This window comes from Macaca mulatta, chromosome X (assembly GCF_049350105.2).
Source record: "Macaca mulatta isolate MMU2019108-1 chromosome X, T2T-MMU8v2.0, whole genome shotgun sequence".
Taxonomy (NCBI): Eukaryota; Metazoa; Chordata; class Mammalia; order Primates; family Cercopithecidae; genus Macaca; species Macaca mulatta.
The window spans coordinates 18,088,606-18,104,964 of NC_133426.1; the positions used below are offsets into that span (position 1 = coordinate 18,088,606).

The 16,359-nt window shown below is 43.8% G+C and overlaps 1 protein-coding gene across 3 annotated transcripts in view; it reads right to left on the reverse strand.

Annotated features, from left to right (window-relative positions):
- The window catches only part of SCML2 (Scm polycomb group protein like 2), a 117,444-nt gene extending 109,238 nt beyond the window's left edge, over positions 1-8,206 (reverse strand). For 2 of the 3 annotated variants that reach the window (XM_077987449.1, XM_015126944.3), the window contains exon 1: positions 8,111-8,206. The gene's annotated coding sequence lies outside the window, so the exon portion shown is untranslated. 3 annotated transcript variants of the gene reach the window in all.
- Between the last annotated feature and the right edge of the window lie 8,153 nt (positions 8,207-16,359).

Genomic DNA, 16,359 nt, shown 5'->3' on the forward strand with positions numbered 1-16,359 from the left:
CTATCTCTGAATTAAGACTAATCAATATTAAGAAAGAACAAGCCAGATGCGGTGGCTCACGCCTGTCATCCCAGCACTTTGGGAGGCTGAGTTCAGGTGACTCACTTGAGGTCAGGAGTTCGAGACCAGACTGGTCAACATGGTGAAACCCCATCTCTATCAAAAATACAAAAATCAGCTAGGTGTGGTGGCGGGCACCTGTAGTCCCAGCTACTTGGCAGGCTGAGGCAGGAGAATCGTTTGAATCCAGGAGGCGGAGGCTGCAGTGAGCCAAAATTGTGCCACTGCACCCCAGCCTGAGTGACAAGAGCAAAACTCCATCAGAAAGAAAGGGGAGAGAGAGAGAGACAGACAGACAGACACAGAGAGAGAGGGAGGGAGGGAAGGAGGGAGAGAGGGAGAGAGAGGGAGAGAGGGAGGGAGGGAGAGAGAGAGAGGGAGAGGGAGAGGGAGAGAGACAGAAAGAAAGACAGAAAGACAGAAAGGCAGACAGAAAGACAGAAAAAGAAAGAAAGAAAGAAAGAAAGAAAGAAAGAAAGAAAGAAAGAAAGAAAGAAAGAAAGAAAGAAAGAAAGAAAGAAAGAAAGAAAGAGAGAGAGAGAGAGAGAGAGAGAGAGACAGACAGACAGAAAGAACGAACGAACGAACGAACGAACGAACATTTTTGGGCCAGGCGCAGTGGCTCATGCCTGTAATGCCAGCACTCTGGGAGGACGAGGTGGGCGGATCACTTGAGGTCTGAAGGTTGAGACCAGCCTGGCCAACATGGCAAAACTCCGTCTGTGGTGGTACATGCCTATAATCTCAGCTACCCGGGAGGCTGAAGCATGAAAATTGCTTGAACCTGGGAGGCAGAGGCTGCAGTGAACCAAGATCATGCCACTGCACTCCAGCCTGGGCGACAGAGCAAGACTCTGTCTCAAAAAAAAAGAAAAAAAAAGGAACATTTTCATCTCCATATTTCTGAAATCTGTAAAAAAAAATAAAATCGAAGAACATTTTTGGTAGCAACAACTTATCAAATCAAGCCTTCTAGAGGAAATTAAGGTTTCTAAAGGAGCAATTTTAAATTATGCTTTAGTAAAGTCCACCCCAAACAAATTAGTAATTAATCTTTTTCTGTGTCAAAACAAACCTAAGAAGACTTAACTATTTTCAAAAATTTCTAATTTAAGTTATCCAAAAAAATCATAACCTGTAAGTTAATCACTTGCAATTTTAAAATGATTTCTGTGAAAGCTATGTATTTAGTGAAGAAGTATGTTATGTCAGAAAACAGATAAACTAAAGATAAGTCAAGGGTTGCCAAAATCCCAGTTTATAGTTGTAAATTCCTAAGGTTTTAAAGCACAGCTACAAGCTAACTGCCCAAAGACCTGCTACCCACTGACATTTGTGAAGGACTTGAGTTAATGGCAGGGCATGTCAATTTACTACAGGCAGCTCATGGTGCGACATTTTGACAAAAGAACTGGATCTGGTTACAGGCTGTTCCTATTATCACTGCAGTCTAGATTTATGGTTTCTAACACCGGCCCTACAAGAAATCATGGAAATGATGACAACAACAATCCCCACTAGACAACAGACTGCAGAAAAGCATGCAATAAACCACAATCTGAAAAGACCAGAAAACTAAACATCCTTGAAAATACCTCAAACATAGGCAGGTGTCAGCAAATTACCCATTCAAATATATCTACAACTTCTCAAGTTTCAACACACAAAAAAATCTCAAATCAGAGTCTCTAAAGTAATCTAAAACCAAACAATATCTAAATATACTATTTATTGTCTACTATATCTTAATTCTTTTAATGACCAAAGATGTTTCATTTGAACAGATTTATGAAACTCTATCAAGTTAGTTAAAAATTAATACTGACTATACTGCTTTTCAAATAAAATTATGGAGAAAAACACTGCAAATAACATTTTTTTAAATATTTCAAAAGAAAAAAAAGCAACAGTTCATAGCAAAGGGCACGTTTCCAACTGTATTCAAAGACGAAGAGAACTGAAAAGAAGAAACACATTTGATTCAGTATTTAAAAATAAATATATAATCAAATCTTAAATCAGCTAAAACTGATGAAAGGTAGGAAAAGTGGCCAAATGTTTAAAAAAAAAAAAAAAACAAGCACATTGTCAATACACTTAAAAAACTATGTCAAGACTATAAGGTACATACCAAATGGAGCTGTTTGTCTATAATTCACACCAGTTAATCTTTATGAGAAACAGAGGTTGAGAAAAATCAAATGTGTATTCTAAACACAACCAAAGAGAGCCCCACAAACTCTTCTCTGAGAAATGAAAGAATCTTCAAGGTATGCCCAAGAATTGTAATATTCTGAAGTTTACAACGGTAAACTTCTGAAGTTCTGAAGTTTACAACGGTACATTACCACCGAAAGTGGGCACTCTCTTTCCCCTCTTAACAACAATTTGCTCCTATAAACTTAGGAGGGGGCAGAGCTGTAGCTATAAACACAGGTCACAAATAGTAGGTAATCAAGTGCTATCTTCAAATATTTCCCAGGTCTTTACTCACACAGAGTCAAGCTTATTCTAAAGGTTTTAACTCTTCAAATAAGGAATTCATGTAGTCTAGGTCAAATGATCATGATATTAAGATGAACAGCACCATCATATTCACTGCTACAGGATCCTCAAATATTTCATTTTTCACACAATAAGATATCTCCATTGCTTATGTTAAAACCTCTCCTGGTCGGGCGCGGTGGCTCACGCCTGTAACCCCAGCACTTTGGGAGGCCGAGGCAGGTGGATCACTTGAGGTTAGAAGTTCGAGACCAGCCTGGACAACATGGTGAAACCCCGTCCCTACTAAAATTATTTTTTTAAAAATTAGTTGGGCATGGTTGAACACGCCTATAATCCCAGCTACTCAGGACGTTGAGGCAGAAGAATCACTTGAACCTCAGAGGCGGAGGTTGCAGTGAGCCAGGATTGTGCCACTGCACTCTAGCCTGGGCAACAGAGAAAGACTCCGTCTCATAAATAAATAAATAAATAAATAAATAACTACCAGTATTATTTCTAAGATTGCCAAGGTATAGACAACATAATGACAAAATAAACAAAATTGCCTTTGTCATGAAAACCAAAGAACACATACACATTTCAAATCTTGACAGTTTCTAAAATTTTTTCAAATTATTTTTAAGAACCACCGTTGGCAGGGCGAGGTGGCTCACACCTGTAATCCCAGAACTTCAGGAAGCCAAGGCAGGAGGATCACTTGAGCCCAGGAATTCGAGACCAGCCTGGCCAACATGGTGAAATCCCATCTCTACTAAAAATAAAAATTATGAAAAATACAAAAATTAGCGGGCATGGTGATACACACCTGTAATCCCAGCTACTCAGGAGGCTGAGGCACAAGAATTGCTTGAACCCAGGAAGCAGAGGTTGCAGTAAGCTGAGATCACACCACCGCACTCCAGCCTGGGCAACAGAGCAAGACTCTCAAAAAAAAAAAAAAAAAAGGCCAGATTTGGTGGCTCCTGCCTGTAATCCCAGCACTTGGGGAGGCAGCAGAAGTGGGTGGATCACCTCAGGTCAGGAGTTTGAGACCAGCCTGGCCAACATGGCAAAACCCCATCTCTACTAAAAATACAAAAATTAGCCAGGCTCGGTGGTGCACACCTGTAGTCCAGCTACTTGGGAGGCTTAGGCAAGAGAATCACTTGAACGTGGGAGGCAGAGGTTGCAGTGAGCTGAGATTGTGCCACTGTACTCCAGCCTGGGTGACAAAATGAGACTCCATCTCGGGGAAAAAAAAAAATTCAGCTTGGCGTGGTAGTACATGTCTATAGTCCCAGCAACTCAGGAGGCTGAGGCAGGAGAATCGCTTGAAGCCAGGAGGCAGAAGTTGCAATGAGCCAAGATTGTACCTGCACTCCAGCCTGGGTAACAGAGCAAGACTCTGTATCAAAAAAGAACCACCACAAACTCTTTTTATAAATGGTAACCAAAGCCTAATGTACTTAAGATTAAGAGTCTAAAAAATGTACTTACCACTAAATTATACCAGTATTCATATAATGGTATAAATTATGCCATTTTAATCTAAGATAAACGCCAGTGGTTTCTTTTATCTATTTCCCCAAGACAAAGAGATCATGAATGTTAAGCTCCAAAGCCAGGGATGGGTATAAACTCTTCTTTCAAAATTACCAACATGGAGCCGGACATGGTGGCTCACACCTGTAATCCCAGCACTGTGGGAGAATCACCTGAGGTCAGGAGTTTGAGACCAGCCTGGCCAACTAGGTGAAACCCTGTCTCTACTAAAAATGCAAAAATTAGCTGGGCACGGTGGCGCACCCCTGTAATCCCAGCTACTCGGGAGGCTGAGGTGGGAAAACTGCTTGAACGCAGGAGGCAGAGGCTGCAGTGGGCTGAGATCACGCCCCTGCACTACACAGCCTGGGCAACAGAGCGTGAGCACGTCTCAAAAAAAAAAAAAAAAAAATCACCAACATTTGCTATTTTCAAAATGTCCAGGTTTTTAGTTCCTGGAATCAACAATCAGTTCAAATTCTAAGGTATTATGTAGTAATTCTCAGACATTAATTACTGAGAGTTCTAAAATTACTAGGGATGCTTGATTTGCCCACTGCAAACTAGAAAACACCTTCTGGCAACACCAGACTAATATTTGCACCACAGCTCATAGCTCTAAGGTTGACAGCTGGCAGAGCCCACTTTGTTCCTGTATATCCTAAAAATCAGGAATATGACTATGAGGAGACAGTGAGACCTACCCTCCCCACCCCGAGAGGGGAGCTAACAGAGACCACCACTACCTCAGATTTCCATTTACAAGTGGAAAGAGAATAGCAGGAGAAAAATGGCAGACAGGATAACCAGGCCAAAAAAAAATACTAGAGGTGACTAATAAGGCAAACAGCAGAGGATACTGCTGTATCCACCCGTGTTCCAGTTACTAGAGTTACAAAAGTCATTGCTATTAACCCAAAAAGAAAGGCAGTAAAATATTCAAGTGAAACTTTTCTCTCCCACCCCCAAGATCTCAAACTAAAATTGGAATTTGGCTCTTCCTTAAATGGAACAAGTGGCTACATCATGTTAATTCAAAAGACTTGGTATTTACTCAGCCTTTTCAAGGCACTTTATCATCATTAATTATTTCTCAGTGAGGCAGCGAAGGATTACCCTGACCATTTCACTGATGCGGAAACAGACACCAACAGCGAAGGGAACAGGGGCAGGAAGAGGGGTGATAGGAAGCATCTGGGAGGAACAGGCAGGCAGCTAAAAAGGAACAAGCCCAAAAGAAAATAAGAGTCACATCTGGCTTAGAGCTGAAGATCATAACCCTTATTTGTTATTTCTGAGCTCAGAGATTTCTGCAATATTTTGAAAAAACAAAATGCCTTAAAATACCAGTTAAAACTTAATTACAGCTTAAACTACTTAGTAATAGAAGTGAGGTTGCTTAGTATTAAAAATTACCCAATCTCCAGAGCACATATTGATTTCTATTTATACCAGCAACTCATTTTTCCCCTCAAGCTTAACCAGTATGTTATCTATTTGAACCAGAAAATAATCTCATCAAAATATATAGCTTTATATAATCCTAACCAAAAAATCACAAAGTTAATATCACCTAAGTCAGAAATAATTTGCAGTTACACTCAGAATTTTGTTTGGAGAATTACGACAAAAATACTGACTTCTCGAGTTCGCCCTTTGAATGAAAGGAATACTTGTTCTACATTCGAATTGTTTTTTTAGCTATAACCCCCCGAAATTTTCAGGAATAAACTATGGGTGGAAAGCCTTAGACACCCAGAAATTAGCACACATAGACACATAGTGGGCTCTGAATAAACTGAACTCCATCGTAAAGACAGCACAGGTGCTTAATAAAGATGTGTTGATGGGCTGGGCGCGGTGGCTCACGCCTGTAATCCCAGCACTTTGGGAGGCCAAGGTGGGCGGATCACGAGGTCAGGAGACCGAGACCACAGTGAAACCCAGTCTCTACTAAAAATACAAAAACTTAGCTGGGTGCAGTGGCGGGCGCCTGTAGTCCCAGCTACTCCAGAGGCTCAGGCAGGAGAATGGCGTGAACCCGGAAGGCGGAGTTTGCAGTGAGCCGAGATCGCGCCACTGCACTCCAGCCTGGGCGACAGAGCCAGACTCTGTCTCAAAAAAAAAAAGATGTGTTGATGGAATCATAAATCAAATGGACTGATCAACCACCTCATAAGAAAAACTGATACATCTTTTTTTAGACTGACTCCATTGTTTTTTGTACATGTTATGACACTCAACTTCAAAGCGTCGGCACATACAATGCAGTAGAGTTATATTAATCTTTTTTTCCAACTACCAATTCCAAAGCAAATCAGGTTCTCTGGGGTAAACAAGTATACATCCTTAAGAAGCTCATATGGCTGCATGATATAAATATAAAGTTTATTCAAAACTTTCAAAGCCAGTTTAAATGGTGTTTTTTCTTTACATTCTATCAGACTGTTTTAAAGGTTACAGATAAAGCTAAATACAAGGCATCAGGTGAATATTCATAAACTCAATCTTTTCTCAAAATCCCACTGGATTCATTTCCAAAAGCTTATTTTCACATTCCTCCCATTAAATAGAAAACACATACACACACACACACACACACAGCCTGAAAGCACATTCGTCATTGGAAATACTTTATTTAATGAGTAAGAAAAAAGGCAAAATCGTCATTATTGAAAAACATTTCCCTACACTATTACTGAAAAGAATTAAATATGCGTTTATGAACCATTGTTATAAAACAATTGCTCATCATAGGCAGTTGTACTCCATAAATGTTGTATCCCTCAAAACAGAAATATGAATAGCTCTGGGGGCATTAAAATGTAGCAGCATCTGAAGTTGTTTCAGGGAAAAAAAACACCTATCTCCAATAGTTCTGTAAATCATATGATCATAAGCAAGTTATTTACTTTCCCTGCCTCAGTTTACCCCCACTAACCGATCCATTAACTTTCCAGAGATGCCCTAAAATAAGTCATAAACGTTAATCTCCTAATTTACAAACAAGAAGCAAATTTCAAATTGCAATCACACTTTCTGATGCTTGACAAATGTTTAACAACCTCTTTTTAAAAAATCAATAGTCTCAAATGGGAGCCTGTAAGTAAATATTTGTGCTGCTCAAACATTTGGGGGGTGGGGGAGCCGAATTACAGGTCGGCCCAGGACGCTATCTATGTACAACCTCGAGGCGCAAAATCGAGCAAATTCACCTAGACCCGTTCTCCCTCCGGCTCTTCACACCTGGATGGGGCACAAGCACGATCCAGTGGGAAAAGGGAGAAAGGTAAGAAACTATTTCGGGACTGTTTCTAAGTGAAGGCAGCAACTTTTTTTCGGTCAGGCCGCGAGGCACGGCCATCGCGGCCGTCTCTCGTCCCCTCAGGAGGCTTAGAGCCCCCCCTCGCCTCCCCGCCAGCCCCGGACGGGACGCGCCCTCCGGTCCCGCTGCACCGCTAGGGTGAGCCACTGGCGCCCCCAGCCCCCGCCAGGAGCCCGGCGGCGCGCACCTGGCACCAGAATACGCGCCCGCACGCCGCCGCCACAGGCGCATCCTTCCGGGCAGACGTTTCCCTCCCAAGCTCCAAAAGTTATCCTAGCCCAGACCAGGCAAAGTCAACCTCCCTCCTCGGCCCCGCCGCCCACCGTGACGCCTCCCGGGCCCCAGCCCAGCGCTACCTAACAGGGAGGATGCGCCGGAGGGCGCTGTCCGCGCTGCAGGCAAGGGGACGGATGGAAGCTATCGGCTGGGCGCCCAAACCCCGCAGCGGCGAAGGGGCCCCGGGGCAGCGTGAGGGGAAGCGCGAGAGCGGCTTACGGGCGTCCGCGGAGGGCGCCTGGGGCGGGAGACCGAAGCACGAGGCCGAGCTGCGATGGGACATCGGCGGGATCGTAAGGGGGCGTTCCTCGCACGGGACGCGCGCAGATGGCTTCTCCCCGCCCGCCCACGGACAACGGTCAGGGTCCGGGAGACAGCTCCGCTTCTCCATTCCTTACGGGGCCCGGAATCACCACGTACCTCCAGTCTCGTCGGTGAAAACAACGAAATTCTGTCCCACCGATCGCGCGAGCCGGCACCGAGCTTCACACCGCCGCCGCCATGTTTGAGAAGCCGCGCGCGGAGCCGCGCATGCCCCGCAACCGCCACCGCCGCCCCGCCCCCCGCGCGGCCGACCCGCGTGCCCTGCGGTTGCTGCGAGCACGCCCTTTGACCGCCGCCTCGTGCTGGGCCCGAGTCGGGGTCAAGCCAAGCGCCACCGCAGGCAGTGGCGGACCGTGAGACACTGTGAGCCCGGGAAAGCCCTTGCCACTTTGCCTCCTACCCCCCACGCCTATGCCAAATGAAAAACCAATCGCAGCCCAAGCACCCGAGGCCGTGGGGAGCCCCTCGATGGGACCCCGGGTTCCGCGTCAAGTTCCATCCCAGGAACTCGCTCCCCTTCGCTGTCGCCTTCGAATCCTGGCCACCACCCACCCTGGCCACGCACCCGAAAAGCAGGCGCTTCCCTCGGAACTCAAGCAAGTTCGAGGAGCAGGGAGAAGCAGCTGGTTACAGCAGCTTAAGCAAAGCCACCGCTTGGCGGGTTGCAGCATAGTCCTTGAAACTGGGTTGGGTTTTTTTTGTTTTTTTTTTTTTTTCCATGAGTTTTTGCCACGCATTCCCCTCCCAGCTTCACTCTCTGGATTTCGTTCTTCCTCTAAACCCAGGGTTGAGCTAACGGGAACTAGATGAACCCGCAGAGGGAAATCACTTGCTCACTGACTCAGGAGCATCCCCGAGAGTGCGTTTTGGGGTCCCTTCTGCCCGCTGCCTTTCCCACCAGGCAGGGCCCATAGCGCAAGTGGAGGTCGCACCAAGGAGGGGGCGTAAAAATCGCTTCAAAACGACCAGCGAATCTCTCAGCACAAATTACAGCAAACAGAATGCCGGAGAAAAACATCTGTCCCTCGTTCTGAGGTTAGGTATAAGCTGATTTCAAACTTTTGTTTGAAAACTAATACAACGTGCTATGTTAGCCAAAAACAAACCATTGGTAGGGCTTCTCTCTAGAACTCTTTCCAAAGCTGGGTGTAGGTTTTGCATCTGTGATCACCTAACTTAGTGCAGAGGGCATGAAATACTTTTTAAATCATAATTTGGAAATCAGAGCTTAAAACTAAAAACAAAAAACTCCTGTGAAATATGTCCATTGTCTACAACGCAGGGTAGAATTTTCCAGTTGCAGCTTCTGCAGTATTAAGGAAAAGTCAAAGTGTTTATTGTATCTAAACATTGGCAAGTGGCACAGAATCAAATGGCTCTATTATTTTAATCCTTTAAAAATGAAAAACTAAATGTTAATGCCAAATTCAAGTAAACTTTAAGGCGAAAATAAAAAGGCTAGGTTGATGATATGCAAATATTAGAGTGAGATTTGGTCCTATCAATTCTATAATATATATCACATAGGAGAAAATGTTGAAGTGTTCTAAGATGAAGGTTCAAACATGTTTTTTGTTTTGTTTTGTTTTTTGAGACGAGTCTCGTTTTGTCGCCCAGGCTGGAGAGCAGTGGCAGATATCGGCTCACTGCAACCTCCGCCTCCCGGGTTCAAGTGATCCTCCTGCCTTAGCCTTCCGAGTAGCTGGGACTACAGGCGCATGCCACTACGCCAGGCTAATTTTTTGTATTTTTAGTAGAGACGGGGTTTCACCGTGTTAGCCAGGATGGTCTCGATCTCCTGACCTCATGATCCGCCTGCCTCTTGCCTCCCAAAGTGCTGGAATTACAGGCGTGAGCCACCGTGCCCGGCCCAAACATGTTTTTAAAAGCCAGAAAGAGGCCGGACACGGTGGCTCACGCCTGTAATCCCAGCACTTCGGGAGGCCGAGGCGAGTGGACACCTGAGGTCGGGAGTTGGAGACCAGCCTGATCAACATGGAGAAACCCTGTCTCTACTAAAAGTACAAAATATTAGCCGGGCATGGTGGCACGCGCCTGTAGTCCCAGCTACTCGGGAGAATCGCTTGAACCCGGGAAGCGGAGGTTGCCGTGAGCCGAGATCGCGCTTATTACCCTCCAGCCTGGGCAACAAGAACGAAACTCCGTCTCAAAAAAAAAAAAAAAAAAAAGCCAGAAGGAGATCTTTAACGGAAAGAAATTAAACAGAAGTTTAATCTAAACAAACCCTTATTATGGGCACCAGCAGGGCTGAGGAGGACTTAAATTCTTAATTAGTGGCCACTGTCCTAATCCCGATGCGATGCAAATATTTGAAATTCATCTCTACATTCTATGTATGAAAGATTTATATGGGACTCCGTCTCAAAAAAAAAGAAAGATTTACTTTGGCTTATCACTTATACCTTTTTTACTTCTATGGACTCTATTAAATTGTAGGAATACTACTATGATTGCAGAATTGCCTGACTCACTGATGCCTAATTTTTCATATTTATCTTAACATGAAATTACTGAAGCCCTTACTCTAAAAATGAAATTTGAATTATCTATCCTAGAACATCTTCTCAGTTACTATCCTCACCAAAGGATTTATAGAAGTGTGACTCTTTGTTATATTAAATCCGAGTTATCCATAATAACAATAGCTACCATTTGTTGAGCATGTGCTGAGAATCACGCCAGTCTCTTTACAGATAAATTTCCAATATTTGCAATGTTCTTTCACAACTTTCCTATGAGGTAGATACTCATTCCCATTTTACAGATGAGGAAAATAAATTACTACACAGCAAATAAGTGGCAGTTCGCTTCTGAATATATTAATATATTCAAATATGTCCTAATAATTCCTTCCACCCTTATCATCAATTATGCTTTTATCCACTATGTATATAAAGTTTTCAATAACAATTATTTTATTATACCCTGCTTTTCCCTTTGCCAAAATAAATTTGAGACAGCTTTTTCATAATGTTAACACAGGTTGGAACATCACTGTTTCTCTTACATTATATGTAAGTGTCTTGCACATAGTAAGAATTTGGCAAATATTAGTTGAATAAGTGAATGGATGAGTGGATAAATGAATACCTACTATTATTATGTTCAATTAACTTTGCCTAGAAAACATGAAAATAAAGAGACTGTGAACTGAAAGAGTAAGAACTAAAGCTGGTGAAATTCACGTTTTCATGATATATTTTTCAAGCCTCAGATTTGCTCCTGTGAATTTGCTCCTATAGTTCTCCTGATTTGGCCCCAAACCTGTGACAACCTTCAAAAAGACACATCACCCCACCCAGTCCAAGTCCAGGGCAAAATACTCCTGTATTTCAAGTGTGTTTTATTACTTCCTTTTGTACCTTTTTTAGAGTTCAATATTAGAGTGAAAAGATACTCTTCCCTAGATAAGCAAGTTTAATCTAGATCTTCATCAGTACACATGCTTATATTGAAACAATATCGGCCAGGCGCAGTGGCTCACACCTGTTATCCCCCTACTTTGGGAGGCCAAGGCAGGTGGATCACCTGAGGTCAGGAGTTTGAGACCAGCCTGGCCAACATGGCGAAACCCCATCTCTACTAAAAATACAAAAATTAGCTGGGTGGCATGGCGAGTGCCTGCAATCCCAGCTACTTTAGAGTCTGAGGCAGGAGAATCGCTTGAACCTGGGAGGTGGAGGCTGCAGTGAGCCAAGATCGTGCCACTGTACTCCAGCCTGGGCGACAAGAACGAAACTCCATCTCAAAAAAAAAAAAAGAAAAAAAGAAACAATATAATTTGCATACATAAAGTTAACGTTTTAGGATTAGTGAGGACTCCCTCTAGTTTTCCCACTCAATGGGCATCTTTCTCCCTAAAACACAGAAGCCTAAGTCTGGCAGAGACTAGAGCTCCAAGTTGTAACTAGCAAATCCACTATTCATATTTTCACCTTAGTGTAAAAATCCGTAGAATGGGTATTAAATAACTGATTGTTTAAATTAGTGACTTTACAAACATCTTCAGATCCTTTTCTCTAACAATTTGCCCTTTTTTCCCCATTAAATCAAGAGCACATATCTGTAAGATATAAATTGTTTTCAGTATTGCTTACAATAAACCTCTTTTTTTAACTTCAAAATAGTAGCTTCCCTGGAAAAAGATCAAGAAGTGAAGTGCAATAGGAAGACAGAGAAACTAGTCTAACAGGAAGGCATCGTATTCTAGCAAAAGGAGGTGGATGGGAGACCCTGTCTCTCGTCTGGAATCTCAAGTCTATCATTAGTCTATCTCAACTAACTATATTTCTTTAGAACCTTTCCATGCCTCAGATTGTTTTAATTTTTTTAATGGGGATAATAAAATCTGCTACATTTACTTCACAGATGGGAAAATACTAGTCAAATCTATCAGAAAACTACATGGTCTTTGCTTAACAAATCCCCACATTAAAAAAAAAATTACATTAGCCTTTTACCAACAAAGTGCATGACACCTAAGCTGACTTTGGCCAACTCAAGTGTTTTATATGCTGTGAAAACTGGCATAACCTCAGTGAACACTACACTACATTTGACCATTATTACCTTCAGTCAGTCCTTCATTCAGTGATGTATTAAATGCTTACGTGTCACTCTGCCAGAAGTGGAAATACCAGAATAAATAAGACAGTTTGAATACTCCAGGAGTTTACATCCCATCCAAAGAGAAGACAGAGATAGATAGACATATGTTTTAAGATCTTCAGAGGAGCTAGGATCTATTACCACACCCTTCACCATATCGAACCTTTTTAGATGTACCTATATTATATTTTTTGTATAACTAGATGAATGAATTTGCAGTTTACCAGCAACAACTGGCCTTTTGGACATTTCACTAAAACATTTATCATTTTTATTTTCATGCCTGTAATCCTAGCACTTTGGGAGACCAAGGCAAGTGGATCACTTGAGCCCAGGAGTTTGAGACCAGCATGGGCAATATGGCAAAACCTCACCTCTACAGAATAAATAAATACATACATACATACATAACACAAAAATTAGCTGGGCATGATGGTGCACGCCTATAGTCCCAGCTACTCAGGAGGCTGAGGTGGGAGGATGGCTTGAGCCCGGGGAGGTCGAGGTTGCAGTGAGCAAGATCATGCCACTGAATTCCAGCCTGGGTGACAGAGTGAGACCCTGTCTCAAAAAAAAAAATTTTTTTTTTCATTTTACACCTTTTGTTCTGGTTATTCTCCATTTGAGTCCTTCCCCCTCCCCCATGCCCCTTCCTTCTAGGACCTCAGTTCTGGCAGTGACAGTGGCAGTGGCAGTACAATGACAGCTCCTGGCAGGGGTCCCCTTTTCACAGCTTTGGTTCTCACTGGGTCTTCAGGAAGGTGAGGGGTTGGTGGAGAAGCAGGTACACCTTCCAGCTTCCACCAGTCCCTGGCTCCTTCAGCATCTCTTGCTAGTTCCCTTGAACCTACCCACACCTCTGTAAATAACCTAGTAAATTCAAAATAACCTATGACTACATCTTCTGTTTCTGCTGGGACCATTATTGAAACAGTTTTCTTTTCATATTTCAAGCCAACCAACTGTGGGGCTGGGAGCCTCAAGTATTTCTGTAAAGTGAGAATGTAGAGACCCGAGGCACTGTGTCTATAGCACTTAAAGATTTCACAGCCTGTTTTATGGAAGGCACTATAATACTATGAGCTAAGAGTGGATAAAATTGATTTGGAGAAAGTGTCTTAGAGTGAAGGTTAAAGAAGATAAGGTATGAAAAGCACCTAAATGCTATCTGGTTGATAACAGACACTCCACAAGTGTTAGTCCCTCATGTGCCTATTTTTTAAGAGGGTAAAAGAAGTGACATTTGAGTTGAGAGGGGAAGAATGCAGAGTTTGACAAACACAGAAGCGCGTAGAGAACGGCATGTGCACAAAGTAATGAACAGTCACTGCAGTGGCCAGGTGCAATGGCTCACGCCTGTAACCCCAGCACTTTGGGAGGCTGAGGCGAGTGAATTGCTTGAGCTCATGAGTTTGAGACCAGCCTGGGCAACATGGTGAAACCCCGTCTCTACCAAAAACATGAAAAATTAGCCAGGCGTGTGGTATACACCTGTGGTTTCAGCTACTGGGGAGGCTGAGGCAGGAGAATCGCCTGAGCCTGAGAAGCAGAGGTTGCAGTGAGCCGAGATCGCGCCACTGCACTGCAGCCTCGGTGACAGAGTAAGACCCCGCCTCAAAAAATAATCATAAGAAGAAGAAGGGGTCAATTTAGACAGGACTTGGAGTGCTATGCTAAGGTGTCTGAACTTCATTCTGTGGGGAATGGGGCCCCATTGATGGTTATTAAGCAGAAAACTTGTAGAAACAGTTGCAAATCCCACCACCCCTCTAGCTGCTGCTACCACTCCAAGGGCTCTGCCCACCTCTCCTAGTGGAAACGTGATGTCTGCAAGAGCAACCAGAGATGGGATGAGCATTGACAGGGGGCCAGTGGCTCGAGCGGGCAGAGGCTGGGAACAGTCAGGGCAGTTCGAGTTTCATGGTCACAGGGAGAGTGACGCGCAGCACAGTAGGCAGCAAGCCAGCTAGATTAGCAATCCACAAGGCCAAGTGTGGTCTCATCCTTTTTTTTTCTTCAGTTGACGTTTAACCTACACACCGTAAAGTGCACAAATCATACATCTACAGCTTAATTTTTTACATATGCATACACCCATGTGCTGTCACCAACACCAAGTTATATACATTATTGGCTGCGCACGGTGCCTCACACCTGTACTCCAACACTTTGGGAAGCTGAGGCAGAAGGATCGCTTGAGGCCAGGAATTCGAGACCAGCCTGAGCAATATATCTCTCACTACACTTGGGACTACAGGTGCGCGCCACCATGGCCAGCTAATTTAAAAAATTAAATTAGCACATTTGTAGTCCCAAGCTACTCGAGAGGCTGAGGTGGAAGGATCCCTTGAGCCCAGAGTGCGATACTGCAATGAGCTATGACCACGCCACTGCACTCCAGCCTGGGTGACAGAGCGAGACCCTGTCTCGAATAAATAAATAAACAAACAATCATTTCCAGTACCCCAGAAAATCTTCTCATGGTGCCTCCTGCTCGGGTAACCATCATTCTGATTTCTATCACTATAGATTAGTTTTGCCTGTTCCTGGATATCTTATCAATAGACTCGCATAATATGTCCTCTATTGAGGCTGGCTTCTTTCACTAAACATTATGTTCTTGACGTTCATCCCTGCTGGTAAAGCATCACCCTCATTTTAGGAAATGTTGCAGACAACTTCCCTGTACCCCCCTCTTCTTTTTTATTAAGGCTACTGTAATTTGCCTTCCAATTATTTTCTCCTCCTTCTTACGGTGAATTATCTTTCATTAAGGCCCCCAATTATATTAAACCTTAGTCATCTTAATAATGAAAGCTTTGCTTTAATTCATAGCCAACAGCAGTTTTCACCTTACACCTGTGCAGGGTATTGTGTAGGTAAATTGTGGACCCTTCCTCCCCTTAGAGTCCTCGGCCTAAATACAGATTTGAGGCGGGGCGTGGTGGCTCACACCTGTAATCCCAGCACTTTGGGAGGCCGAAGCAGGCAGATCACCTGAGGTCAGGAGTTCAAGAGCAGTCTGGCCAACATGGAGAAACCCCGTCTCTACTAAAAATACAAAAATTAGTTGGGCGTGGTGGTATGTGCCTGTATTCCCAGCTACTCGTGAGGCTGAGGCAGGAGGATCACTTGAACCTGGGACGCAGAGGTTGCAGCGAGCCAAGATCGCACCATTGCACTCCAGCCTGGGCAACAAGAGCGAAACTCTGTCTCAAAAAACTAAAAATACCCAGGCGTGGTGGCTCATGCCTGTAACCCCAGCACTTTGGGAGGCCGAGGCATGTGGAACACCTGAGGTCAGGAGTTCGGGACCAGCCTAGACAACATGGTGAAAGCCCGTGCCTACTAAAAATATAAAAATTAGCTGGGCATGGTGGTGGCAGGCGCCTGTAATCCCAGCTACTCGGCAGGCTGAGGCGGGAGAATCGCTTGAACCTGGGAGGCGGAGGTTGCAGTGAGCCAAGATCGTGCCATTACACTCCAGCCTGGGCGACAAGAGCGAGACTCGGTCTCAAAAAAATAAAAATAAATAAAAATAATACAGATTTGTAAACCAACATGGTGGTTGGGAAGAAAAACACATTTAGAGGCCCTTTGCATTACATGTATGCCACCCATGTGGGCATTTTTATTCTGTTTGTTTGCCTCTGCCTTGCCAAAAACAAGCAAAAAAATAAAGCAAACAACCAAGAAAAATTGATTGGAAAGGCATA